The 14,271-nt window shown below is 46.3% G+C and overlaps 2 pseudogenes; both read right to left on the bottom strand.

The window, feature by feature from the left end:
* Window positions 1–804: 804 nt before the first annotated feature.
* LOC119309676 lies at window positions 805–2,640 on the bottom strand (annotated as a pseudogene).
* An 8,171-nt stretch (window positions 2,641–10,811) lies between these two features.
* LOC119309667 overlaps window positions 10,812–14,271 on the bottom strand; it is a 49,298-nt pseudogene continuing 45,838 nt past the window's right edge.

Genomic DNA, 14,271 nt, shown 5'->3' with positions numbered 1-14,271 from the left:
GTCATCGGCCTAACAGCCTCCCACATCCACTACTTCGCTGCCTCCCCCTCCACCCATGGGTCCCACTCACACCCACACACAAAGAGTGAGCTCGTAGAAGGAAATGTTGCCCGCGAGCCACGGGATTTAGCGTTAGGGCTGTGTAGAGACAAGATCTGAGAGAGCGGTGGCGCAAGGGGAAAGATGCAGAAGTGTGTTCTTGATGCGACAGGAAAGAAGTGCCAAAGACAGAGGGATGTACGATGCGGATCAGGCGACACATGATGCGTTCGGCCGCAATGCAAAATTCCTACCTTCGCCGATTAACGTTCTCCCTTATTTTATTACTATTGGGGATGTAATTATAGCACTTACTCTAACATAGTCCATGTATGCTCGCAGACGATTTACGACAAAGATCAAGGCAAACTTAAGGCATGGTGACACCCCGCTAGCCTCAACAACCTCAAACGAGTCTGAATCCTGGCCACCCGGCAGCTCTTAGTCGAAATTGTACATAATGTTCCCCAGCGTGAGCTCTATGAGGCGCGTCCCAAAGGCCATACCAGGGCACCCCCTCCTCCCCGCGCCGAACGATAGGAACCGGGGGTCCTTGCCATTGTAGTCGATGGTTCTACTCGGCCTTTTGCGTTAACCGGCAGGAAAGAAGTGATGAAGACAGAGGGATGTACGATGCGGATCAGGCGACGAGTGATGTGTTCAGCCACAACTCAAGATTCATACTATTCACCGGTTAACTTTATCTTTTATTTAATTGCCTCGGGGGAACTAATTAGCAGTTACTATAACATTGTCCATGTATGCTTACAGAGGTTTTACGGCAAGGATCAAGGCAGACTTAAGGCCTGGCGACACCCCGCTAGCCTCAACAACCTCAAACGAGTCCGGATCCTGGCCACCCGGCAGCTCCCAGTCGAAATGGTACATCATGTTGGCCAGCGTGAGCTCCGTGAGGCGCGGCCCAAAGGCCATACCGGGACACCCCCTCCTCCTTGCGCCGAACGGTAGGAACCAGGGATCGTTGCCGTTGTAGTCGATGGTTCCGCCTAGGAACCTTTCTGGCCGGAACTCCTCGGCGTTCTCCCACGAATCTTTATCCCTCCCAATGGCCCACGTGTTGACCATGACATTGGTTTTGGCCGGGATGTCATAGTCGTGCAGCTGTGCATCTTGAATCGACTCTCGTGGGAGGAGGAGCGGCACCGCTGGGTGTAGCCGCAATGTTTCTTTCATGGCCGCCTGCAGGAGGTTCATCTTGTCCAGCTCCTCTTCAAGGACTCCTCCATGCTCACCTGCAACCTGTCTCACCTGTGATTGCACCTTTGCCATTTCTCATGGATTTTTTATGAGCTCCGCCATGGTCCATTCTATCGTCTTGTAGGTCGTGTCGGTGCCACCTATGAACATGTCCTGCAGATGTAATATAATGCCAAGATAAGCTAATAAGCATGTCCTCTGGCTGCTCGTACTCCTAGAGGGGAAGCTGGTGCCGTGTATACTGCTAATCGACCAACCGGCAACCAGTTCTTGTTCTCAGATTAATACTTAGATTTTCTCGAACAAAACAAATTAATTTCACTTACCAAGATAAGTCCCTTCACATCAATCCGGTCCAGCTTAAACCCCTGGTCACCATCCTTAGGGCTTGTTCGGTTAATCCCCAAGAGGATTGAAGGGGATTGGAAAGGATTGGTTTGTATTTTGACTTACAAGAGATTTAAATCCCGGTCAAACCCTTTAATCCACTCGGATTCACACGCAACCGAACAAGGTCTTAGCGATCGAGAGCAAGTAGTCCAGGAGGTCCCGGGCCCCGTCGTCGTTTCCTGGGTTCCCCTCGTGCTCCGTGATGGTCCTCTCCATAATACTGTCGAGCTTGGCCGCCGTCCTCTTCACCCTCGCGTCGAGCCCCGTTGCCCAGTCCACCAGCCACCCTAGTGTCGGGAACACGTCGCTCACGGCGATCGTGCCGAGCAGCTCAGTGAGCTCTTTCATCATGTCGCGGACCTTGGCCGGCTCCACGCCGCCATGCTTGTGCCCGAAAGCCGCCCTCGAGATCACGGAGTAGGTTAGGGTGATGATGAGCTCGGTGACGTTGACCCCCGGGCGTTTGCCGCCGTCCTCCTGCTGGGTGCCACTGGCCGCGCGGACCCGTCCCACGAAGCGCGCGACCTCCTCCTCCCGGAGGGCGCGGAAGGAGTCGACCCGCTTCACGCTGAGGAGGTGCACCACGGCGATGCGGCGGAGTTGGCGCCAGCGCTCGCTGTAGGCGCTGAAGGCGACGTCCCGGCAGCCGTAGAACGTACCGCGGGTCATGTACTGCTGCGGGCGGCTGCAGAAGACGTGGTCCTGGGTCCTTAGCACCGCGTCGGCGAGCGGGGCCGAGGAGACCACGACGGCCCGCACGGCGCCGATACGGAGGAGGATGAGCGGGCCGTGGCGCCGCGCGAGGGCCTCCAGCGTCCGGTGATGGCGGCGCCGCCCAAACTGGAGCAGGTTGCCGACGATGGGCAGCCCAGGTGGCGAAGGTGGCTGCGCACTCCGGCGGCCGTATCCGAAGCCTTTCGCGACGATGGTGAAGTAAGATACCACGAAGAGGAGGCAGAGGACTAGGGAAGAGTCGAGCTGAAGAGATGCCATGAGGGCTAAGCTAGCCTAGCAGAGCGAAATGGACGCAACATGTGTGTACAACGACCAGATAGCTAGCGGTGAACTTAAGCTGATGCGCAGGATCCACACAAGACAAATTTCGCCTGATGGATATGTCTGGACGACCGGACACGTACGGCGGCGACACGAAAGAGTGGAAGCCATGTGGCAGAGCTGCGCATGGAACGACGAGGCCGGCCGGAGGTCAACGGAGTAGATATATCTCGTCTGGTTGTGGTACGGTTCAGGCATTGAGCGATGGTTGTTGCACGTAAATCTGAGAACGGTTTCATACTTAAACCATACTTGAACCATACCCGTACATGTATCTCTCAAAACCATAGTTGAACCATACCCGTTTAATGCCATTTTCAGCCCAACCAAAACTAAACCATCTATTTTTTCCACCCAAACCAATTTAAACCCAATACATAACCGTGGGTTTAAACCCAATACATAACTATGGGTTTGCTTCAATGTATATATGATTGCACAAATCGACATGTCAAGAAGCAAATGGTATAGAAAAGACATAAGTGCATCTACAATAGTTTGGGAATAAAGTTATCGTTGAGATACGGTCAACACACAGCAAGTGTCAAAAAGACAATGCCCACTACTAAAAAGCTCACTGACAAGTGTATTAAAACCAATTGCTTAGCTAAAGCACAAGCAAACACATTCGATTTGCATGTGGTGTTTTCCCATAATACATAATTACATAGTGCATCGCAACATGTAGGCGGATCAAAGATACTCGTTGTCGATGCGTCGTTGCTTATTGCACATAACCAATGCCCAGAAACCGGTTTGGACCCATAGTTTATAACCGTTAATAACCAAACTGTTTAAGCCCATAACCAACTATACCCAAATTGGTTTCTTCACATACCCAAACCAAAACCAAACTAAAAAAGATTTAGCCCAATAAAACCTGAACCAATCAAACCCAAAGTAATAACCGAACCGTTTCACCTAGTTTTTTAATAACCATTCTCAGGTTTAGTTGCACGGCGGGACGGAGATCATATCGGAAATATCTGCTTTCGACGCACCCAACATGCATGAATGCATGGACAGGACAGCAACATCGTTGTCCCGATACCCGCAAAAGAAAAGAAAAAACATTGTTGTCCCGATGCAATCATGCAAGATGCCGACCCCGGCCTAATTTTTCTTTTACGGAGCCCGGAGCTACCGGCGAAAAATCCACCACACATGATTTCTTTGAGATTCGTGGCCACTGTTCATATATAAGCAAGCCAATCTCTCACATTTCAATAGGCGAGAATACAAACCTGTTATGGACCCCTATGCATGCCATGCAGCTTTTGTGAATCTACATGTGGGTAGTATACGGCGACTAAACATTCACAAGTCTTTCTCCCAAGGAAAGACTAGTATTAATTTTGATAGCCAAAATTTTGGAGATTGATATTTTAAACAATAAATTTAATTGGTGATATTTTTATATATTTGAATTACTCAAGGCAAGACCTTTAAAATAATATCAAAATTGTATACATTTCGACTAATTTTATTTCACAGATTCCAAACAACATATTTCACTCAACTAAAAAAACTTATTTCACTTATCTTGTACAAGAAAACTGATTTCACTCATTTTGAAAATATAGATTTCACTCATTTCAATAAACGATTTCACTTCTATTGTTTACAAAAGATAGGTTTCACACATTTTTTAAAACACATTACACTCGCTCAATTGAAATAATATATTTCACTCATTTAAACAAAACTGATTTCGCATACGCTTGAAAAGTTTGAAGCATTGACATAACTGATTTCTGAAATATGCATGTAAAACATTTCACTCATCTCCGCAAATAAATTTCTTTATTTTCAATTAACATATTTCACTCAAAAATTCATTTCACTCTTTATATAAAAAGAGATTTCACATAGTTGAAAAATCTAATTTAACTCAGTTCTAAAAAACCATTGGTTTCAAGTAGTGGTATATGTGAAATATAACTGAAACTGAAATTATTGAGCGAAGCAACTTCACAATAACAGACTGAAAAAAAGGTGTTTCACAAAAATTATATTTCAATTTAAAAACTAATTTCATTTATTAGAAATAATAATTCAAATAAACTTATTTCACTCATTTTAAATGACTACTTTCACTTGTTTCATTTGACTGACATGTTTCAATTATTTTAGGAGCTAATTTCTCTCATTTCATAAGATTAATTTCACTCATTTCAAAAGACTAATTCCACTCGTTTCATTTGAAAAGACATGCTTCAATTATTTTCAGGAGCTGATTTCACTCATTTAGAAAAAATTCTTGTTTCAAGAAGCTGATACATGTGAAATATAACTGGAACTGAAAAGAGTGAACAAAACAACTTCACAAAAGAAGCTCATTTGAAAAACACACTGAAATAGAATGAGTAAAATAAGTTGATTGAAATACTAAAATTTAAATGTGCTGAAAATGTATCAAAGTTGGTCTTGTTCTCATGGTCTTCATACCAGGAGTTCAAATGTATAAAAAGTTTCGAAAATAGAGTTTTGGTTTAAAAGATATGAATAATTTCAATTATAACCAGAAAATAAAAAGGAATGGGTTTTGATGGAGAGAGAGGAGAGAGAATAAAGCAATGCATGTAATTGTACGTGAGTGGATGAGAGAAAAATGGCATCCCATGTGGTGGGTCCAGGAGAAGGGAAAGACAAAATATGCAAATGGCTGAAAGGAATCAAATACAATCGCATTATAAAAGTACTAGATGTGGTGTCAGTTACTCACTGGCGGCAAGACCACCGCTAGCTCCCGGCTCCGGTAAAAGTGACTTTGCGGACCCCGACCAGGGAAGAGGCGGCAGGTGCGAAGCTGCGGTATTTCTCTCTTTTTGAAAAAGGGGATCTCCCTGATTTTCATCACTATTAAGTATTAACACTTTTCATCAAATTTCATTAATATTAGCAGAAAGGGGTTTGCTATATCTTAGTCGACGGAGATTTAGTGAAGTCTCAGTTGACTCTACAGCAGTTGGATTATAAGCGCTGAGATTCGTGTCAAAAGTTGTTCTGTACGGCAATTTTTCTGTACGTTGTGTGCTTGTATGTGTTGATGGATTCTATAAGCATTGTTTTTCTTGCACCAATCTGGGTTTTTGTGCCACTTGTGGGCTTTTCTATTTTTTCTTGGGTTTCTTTTCGTGTTTGCCCGTGAATGTTGGATAACCGGTTAGCAGCATGTGTGTCTTTTCCGTTGATTTTTGTGTCCTCATTTTACCTTTTTAAAATCTTTTGTTATTTTTGCAGGAAAATCTTTTGCTTCTTTCGTACTTTTCTTGATTGTTCTTTTTTTTGGCAACATTTGATGAATATGTATTCCGCTGTCTGGATTTTTTTTAATCTGAAATGTTTAATAAAATATATAAACTTTTTTAAATGGACTTATTTTTGTGCAATTTTTTTATTTTAAATACGTGATGATCTTGCTTATTTCGCATGTAGGTATGCATATATGCAACATTATTTCCATTTTGTATATTTTTTCTTCATACACTTTTGTTTACTTTGTATTTGTTAATATCATTTGAGATGGTATTTTCAAAATAAGTGGTTTTAAGATTTACAGTGTTTTTATGCGTTCCTTGTGCTGTTGTTTTTCCTTCATTTTTTCACCTTTTTCTTGTTTTCATTTCTATTTTAATTAGTCATTTTGAACGACAATATTGTTGCTAACATTCTGCTTTAAATATTTTATTAAACAACCACTTTTACATTTCAATTTGAAAATATTTTCATTTGGTTGCACAATCCCCCTCGACTGCAACTATAGTCCTCTATGCAACTATAACTTAGTGGTGTTTTTTCAGTTAGGAACAGTTGCATGTGTGCCCCTAGGCATATAACTGCAAATGTTGCCCTGACTGCAACTCTGGGGTGTTTTGTCGAGGAGAGGGGCCGTTGCATGTGTACCACTAGGCATGCAATTGCAACTGTCGTCCCAACTACAACTGCGATTATGTTGTGTTTTATCAGGGAGGGGTTGTTGCATGTCTGCCACTAGGCATGCAATTGTAAATGTTGTCACCGACTACAACTTTGTGGCGTTTTTTGTCGGGGAGGAGGGCAGTTGCATGTGTGCTACTAGGCACGCAACTGCAAGTATCGCGCCTGACTGCAACTATGAGGTATTTTTTGGGGAGAGGGTAGTTGCATGTTTGCCACTAGGCATGCAACCGCAAGCGTCGCCTCCAACTGGCAACTTCATATCTTCAATGCAATTGCGATTCTGTGGTGTTTTGTCGAGAGGGGTTGTTGCACGTGTACCAGTAGGCATGCAATTGTAAGTGTTGTCACTGACTGCGACTTTGTGGTGCTTTTTGTCAGGGAGGTGGGAAGTTGAATGTCTGTCACTAGGCACGTAACTCCAAGTGTCATCCCTGACTACACCTCTGAGGTGTTCCGTAAGGAATGGTAGTTGAATGTAGTCCACTAGACATGCAATTGTAAGTGTCTCCCCTGACTGCAGATGCATGTCTTTAACACGACTATAACTCTTTAGTGATTTTGTCGGGAAGGGGTGGTTGCATGTCTGCCACTAGGCATGCAATTGCAACTATATGGTGTTTTCTTTTTGGGGAGGGGTAGTTGCATGTCTTCCACTAGGCACACTACTGCAAATGTCGCCCATGATTGCAACTGCATGTCATCCACGCAACTGCAACTCAATGGTGATTATCAGGTGGATGGGGCAGTTGCATCTCTTCCACTAGACACATAACTGCATATGTCAACAACAACTGCAGCTGCATGTCTTCAACACAATTGCTGGTCTCTGTTGTTTTGTCATGTGTGTGTGTGTCGGTGGGTGGGGCGGGGAGGGGGTGAGTGAGGGTGGGGGCTTGCATGTCATTTTTCATCAATTTCTTGTTAACCCTTGACATGCAACTTCCCTCGACAATGGTCAGTTGCATCCACCGTTTACATGCAACTACCGGTTGCATACTGGTCGGCCGCCCATAGTTGCATGTCCGTGAGACACACACACACCCACTTAAATAGTTTTTCATTTTTGTTTATATTTTTCATTTTTTGTTACATGAAAGATCTTACAATATAATTTTTTTAAGAATGGGAGTAAAATAATGAGAGAGAAAGATGGTACAAAGAGTAAGAATGAAATTTGTAATGTGCGTCATTTTTCTTCCATTTCTAATATATTATTTCTTTGTCATACAATTTTTTTCTACAATTCAAACCTTTTTCAAAAATGATAAGAAAAAAAGGAATGCAAGAGGTATATAGAGAAGAGAAGGAACATATCACTTGACCTGGGATGTGAAAGAAGGAAAAATGGGCCAATTTGTTGGCCCATCTAACGATCGCAAGTCAAGAAACAAGTACCGACAAATCATACGTTGGCTAAATACAGAGTCATACGCCACAAAATTGTACGCTGATGTCAGCCAACTGAGACTTAGTTTCGGTCGATTAAGTCCTAGACATACCCTAACAGAAACCACCTTGTTCATAAAATGAAAGCAGCCCAAGAAAAGAAAAAGAAACAGGCGAGGCATGGCCTACTGTTTACCGTCGGCATTAAGGGCAGTTCACAGCACCAAACCGAGGGCAATACAACACATGGGCTGGGAACTCTGGCCAAGTTTTTTTTGGCCGATTCTTTCAAAATCTTCATAATCAAACCTTCACGCGGCTTCTCCCAGAATCTTGAACTCATATAATTTTGACAATCCTAATTGTTTACATCCTAGCTATCTAGGATTATAATAAAAATATGGGTTCAAGATTCAGGGAGAATATGTGGAAGGTTAGAGCATCTTCAGCCCCGTACCTCTAGTTCGACCGCTCAAACGCCCGCAGACACGCCCGGTCAGTGATCGGGTGTGTCCGCTTTGAGCCCCTATTTATCCATCTGCACAGCCATAATCCTCATTTTCTTCCTCATATGTCCGGCACTTGCATGTGATTGGTGGAGATAAAGAGAGAGGAAGAAAATAATGAATAAAGAAAGATAAAAGGTGGTCTGGGATGAGGCCGCGTCTTATGTGACGGATTGACCGGGCGCGCCTAGGTGTGTCAGCGAGCCCTCATATTCTTTTCATATTTTAGATGGATATCAGGGTTTTCTGACAGTTCAGACATATAGGGAAGATATGAGGGGTCCTTGGGTCATGTTTTTCCTTCTCTCTCATGTCTCGTCATTGACTGAGCGCGTACCTCCACATATGAGAGATGGTTTGAGGCGTCCAGCTGTAGATGCTCTTAGATTCTCAAGAGATTCTAGAAGAATCGACCGAAAGATCTGGGCCTCGCAACACAAAGTTTGAGAGCAGGAACACCACCTAACCAAAAGAAACTACGTTAAACAACACAACAACTATAGATAGTAGATAAAGGGAACAAGAAAGGGGATCAACTCGTCGTGATTCTACAAGTCCCCATGCACCATCCATGTGTAGGGATGTAAATGACAAATAAACGACCATCTCCATAGTTCATTTCCCAATAAAATAAATAAAATTTGAACTGTTAGATCATAAGTGGGTTTAAGCGGGATTAAACGGGGCCCGGTATATGCTACGTCTCCAACATATTTATAATTTTTGATTGTTCCATTCTATTATAGTATCAATCTTGGATGTTTTATATACATTTACAAGCAATAATATACCATTTTTTGGGACTAACCTATTAACTTAGTGCATAGTGCCAGTTGCTGTTTTTTGCTTGTCGTTTTTTGATTTGCTGAATATCAGTACCAAACGAAGTCCAAATGCCACGAAACTTTTTGGTGATTATTTTAGACATAAGAGACCGTAGAAGCTTCGGGAGGGGGTGAGAAGACAGGGGCAATGACCCATGAGGCACCAGGGCAGTAACACAGGGGTATGGCGTGCCCTGGTGGCTCATGGGGCCCACGAGGCTCCGTTTGACCTTACTCCGCCTCTATAAATTCTCTAAAAATACCAAGGCATTGATAAAGGCCAAGAATCTAAAGGGGCTTCTCGGATGCCCGACAAATAAACTCTTCGGATACACCTCACCGATCCTCGAGATCGGAGATGCGAATATTTGTTGAACTGGCTTTCAAGACCAGCAACCGAAGGTGAACAACAGTTTGAAAGAACCGAGGAGCATCCCCAACTTGAAGACCGGTTCTAGGGGCTACTATTGGTGTCCTTGATAGAGGGTACTCATCACATCGTCTCCTGACCAGGTGGATCAGGCCGAGGACCCCATGGAGGTTCGCTCATGAGCCACTTCGCAGAGCCCATGACGCATACAAGGAAGACTCAACAAGACTTGGCCCACAAGACAAGGACTCCTCTAAATCCAAGGCCTTATGTACATTATATAAGCCGGGGCCAGGCTAATCAATATATCATCGAATCTCATATTCATTAAAACAATCTCGTGGTAGATATCTGTACTCCGTACTATATATCCCCCATATCAATACAATGAAAAGCAGGACGTAGGGTATTATCTCTTCGAGAAAGCCCAAACCTGGGTAAAGTCATGTGTCCATATTAGCATCGCTCCACGACGCCTAGCTTTGGACCCCTACCTCGACATATGCTGGATTTAGCACTGACAACCTCCACACCTTGCAATGGCGGCATCGCACACCACACATGGGAAATGACGTGAACAGAAGGCGGTGAGGAAACTGCCAACGTTGGATGATGTCAGTTTGACCGTCGAAGCTCCGCCAAGGGCATGAGGAAGGTCAGGGATGAGGTGCCTCCTCTGTGGGAGTGGTCATCCACTGAGGAGTTATAAAAGACGATAGCTTTACTGCACCACCCGTCAGTGCCTCAAAGGGTCCAACATCCGTCACATCCCCCCTCCACCCACGGGTTAGGTCCACTTCCCATCCCTCTCCGTTATGACTCTGTGAGTGAGCTCAGAGGAGGAAATGATGTCAGCGAGCCAAGTGATTTAGGTTCAAGGCCATGTAGAGAGATGGGATCTTGGAGAGCGGCAGCGCAAGGGGAGTGCTCGATGAGGTAGGAAAGAAGCATGGAAACGATTTGTATCAAGCAACGCGCTATGCGTTTGGCCACAATGCAATTCATACAATTCGCTTAACTTTCTCCTTCTCCTTTACGCAAAATTCATACAAGGTCGACTCTAACAAAGTCCATGTATGCTTATAAAGGTTTTATGGCAATGATCAAGACAGACTTAAGGCCAGGCGACACCCCGCTAGCCTCGACAACCTCAAACGACTCTGGATGTTAACCATTCAGCAGCTCCCAGTCGAAATGGTACAACATGTTAGCCAACGTGAGCTCTGCGAGGCGCGTCCCAAAGGCCATACCGGGGGACCCCCTCCTCCCTGTGCCGAACGGTAGGAACCGGGGGTCCTTGCCATTGTAATCGATGGTTCCGCCCAGGAACCTTTCTAGCCGGAACTCCTCGGCATTCTCCCATGACTCTTTATCCCTCCCGATGCCCCACGTGTTGACCATAACCCGTGTCTTGGCCGGGATGTCATAGCCATGCAACTGTGCATCTTTAATCGACTCGCATGGGATGAGAAGCGGCACCGACGGGTGTAGCCACAAAGTTTCTTTCATGGCCGCCTGCGGGAGGTTCATCTTGTCCAGCTCCTCCTCAAGGACTCCTCCATGCGCACCTGCAACCTGTCTCACCTGTGATTGCACCTTTTCCATTTATCCTGGATTCTTAACGAGCTCGGCCATGGTCCATTCTATCGTCTTGTAGGTCGTGTCGGTGCCTGCTATGAACATGTCCTACAGATGCAATACAATACCAAGGTAAGCTAAGAAATTTTCTTTTCCCAATAATAAAGATGGTTGCTAATCTACCAACTAGTTATTGTTCTGAAATTATTACTCCCTCAATAAACAAACAAATGTACTCCTAGAGGGGAAGCTGGTGCCGTGTATACTGCTAATCGACCAACCGGCAACCAGTTCTTGTTCTCAGATTAATACTTAGATTTTCTCGAACAAAACAAATTAATTTCACTTACCAAGATAAGTCCCTTCACATCAATCCGGTCCAGCTTAAACCCCTGGTCACCATCCTTAGGGCTTGTTCGGTTAATCCCCAAGAGGATTGAAGGGGATTGGAAAGGATTGGTTTGTATTTTGACTTACAAGAGATTTAAATCCCGGTCAAACCCTTTAATCCACTCGGATTCACACGCAACCGAACAAGGTCTTAGCGATCGAGAGCAAGTAGTCCAGGAGGTCCCGGGCCCCGTCGTCGTTTCCTGGGTCCCCCTCGTGCTCCATGATGGCCCTCTCCATAATACTGTCGAGCTTGGCCTCCGTCCTCTTCCCCCTCGTGTCGAGCCTAGTTGCCCTGTCCACCAGCCACCCTAGTCTAGGGAACATGTCGCTCACGCCTATCGTGCCGAGCAGTTCAGTGAGCTCCTTCATCATGTCGCGGACCTTAGCCGGCTCCACACCTCCAAGTTTGTGCCCGAAAGCTGCCCTCGAGATACAGAGTAGCTTAGGGTGATGATGAGCTCGGTGACGTTAACCCTTGGGCGTATGCGGCTGTTCTCCTAGGCGCCACTTGCCGCGGGGACCCATTCCACGAAGCACGCGACCTCCTCCTCCCATAGGGCGTGGAAAGAGTTGACCCGCTTCACGCTGAGGAGTTGCACCATGGTGATACAGTGGAGCTGGCGCCAGCGCTTGATGTAGGCGCTGAAGTCGATGTCCCGGCAGCCGTAGAGCGTACTGCGGGCCATGTATTGTTGTGGGCGGCTACAGAAGACGTGGTCCTGGGTCCTGAGCACTGCCTCGGCTAGGGAGGCCGAGGATACCACGACGGCTCGCACGGAGCCGAGGCGGAGGTAGATGATCAGGTCGTGGCGCCGCGCAAGAGCCTCTAGCGTCCGGTGAGGACGCACATGTAGAAAACAGGGCTTACGTTCGGGCCAGATAAGCCCATTAGTCCCGGTTCAGTCACGAACCGGGACCCATGGGCCCATTGGTCCCTGTTCGTGAGGCCAGGGGGCCTGCCGGGCCTCGTGGGGGCATTGGTCCTAGTTCGTCTGGCCTCTTTGGTCCCGGTTGGTGGGAAGAACCGGGACGAATGGGCCTCGCTCCTGGCCCACCACCATTGGTCCCGGTTGGTGGCTTCAACCGGGACCAAAAGCTGCAGAAACCCAACCTGGCCAGAATACGACTAGAAACCCAACCATGGGCCAGGATTCAGGCCCGCAGAAGGTCCAGTAGGCCCATAGGCAACATAGTGTGTGATTAGGCTCAGTAAGCCTGCATTTGAGAGGAGCTCGAGAGGGCAGCCGTAGTGGGGCTTATAAACCACTCCGAGCTCCTCTCAACTAGCAAGGTGGGACTAAACATTTCACCGCGGGCAGCACAAGGCCTTTGGTCTTGGTTGGTGGCACCAACCGAGACTAAAGGGGTGCATTGGTACCGGTTCGTGCCACGAACCGGTACCAACGCACCCCTTTAGTCCCGGTTGGTGCCACCAACCGGACCAAAGGCCCTTGCTTTGGTCCTCGTTCGTGGCACCAACCGGGACTAAAGGGGGGCTTTGGTTCCGGTTTGTGGCACGAACCGGCACCAATGCCCTGGTTATATAGACAAGACTTGTGAAAGTATTCAGTTCTCATCGCAGTTTCCCTCCTGACGACGCCGAACACCACGACGCCGCCAGGCTGCCCCGCCATTGCCCGCACCCACTGTCGCCCGCACCAACGCCCTCCGTCGCCCGTGCCCGTCGTCGCCACCGTCCCCGTGCCCCGATGTCGTATGTCACCTCCCCGCACCGCCCCAACGGCGTCGTCGCCCCATCGCCGTCACCTCCCCGAGCTCGCCCCGACACCATCGCCAGCCCGTGTCGCCCCGACACCGTCACCGCCCTGCGCCGCCCCGCACCACCGCTGCCCCGATGCCGTTGTCGTGCCGCGCCACCCCACGGTCCGGCGGCCTTCCATTTTTTTCATATATGTGATGATGTTGATATGTTGTTGTTTTTTCATATATATTTTTTGTGCATATGATGTTTTTTTTCATATGATGTTTTTTTCATATATGTATTTTTTTATTTAGGTTGTTAATTAGTAGATATCGATTTTAGGTTAGTGCATTTTAGGTTAGTGTAGAGGAAAAAGTAAAATAAGGAAAAGGAAGAAAAGAGGAAGAAGGAAGAAGGAAGAAGAAGAAAAAGGAGTGGAAAGGGGAAAATAAGAAGAGGTAGAAAGGAGAAGAAGAGGAGAGGAATAAGAGGAGGAATAAATAAGAAGAGAAAAAAGAAAAAAAAGAGGATAAGAAGAAAGGAATAGAAGAGAAGAAGAAAAAATAGAGTAATTTCTTTTTTTTCTTCTTCACCTCTATTCCTTTCTTCTTCTCCTCTTTTTTTCTTCTTTTTTTCTTCGATCTTCTCCTCTCTCTATTCCTTTCTTCTTCTCCTCTTTTTGTTCTTCTTCTTTCTCTTCTTATTTTTTTATCGGGTATGTCGTTGTCGATATACCAGCTCCCCGATAACTTCGACATGAGGGGGGGGGTCAATATACCCCCTCCTCGATAACTTCGACATGAGGGGGGAGAGGGTCGAGGGGTCGAGGGTTCGAGGGTCGTCAAGGGTTCAAGGGTTCGAGGGTCG

The sequence above is a fragment of the Triticum dicoccoides genome, chromosome 1B (assembly GCF_002162155.2).
Source record: "Triticum dicoccoides isolate Atlit2015 ecotype Zavitan chromosome 1B, WEW_v2.0, whole genome shotgun sequence".
NCBI classification, from domain to species: Eukaryota; Viridiplantae; Streptophyta; class Magnoliopsida; order Poales; family Poaceae; genus Triticum; species Triticum dicoccoides.
Note: the sequence above shows the minus strand (reverse complement) of the source record. Positions and strands in the feature narration are given on the sequence as shown.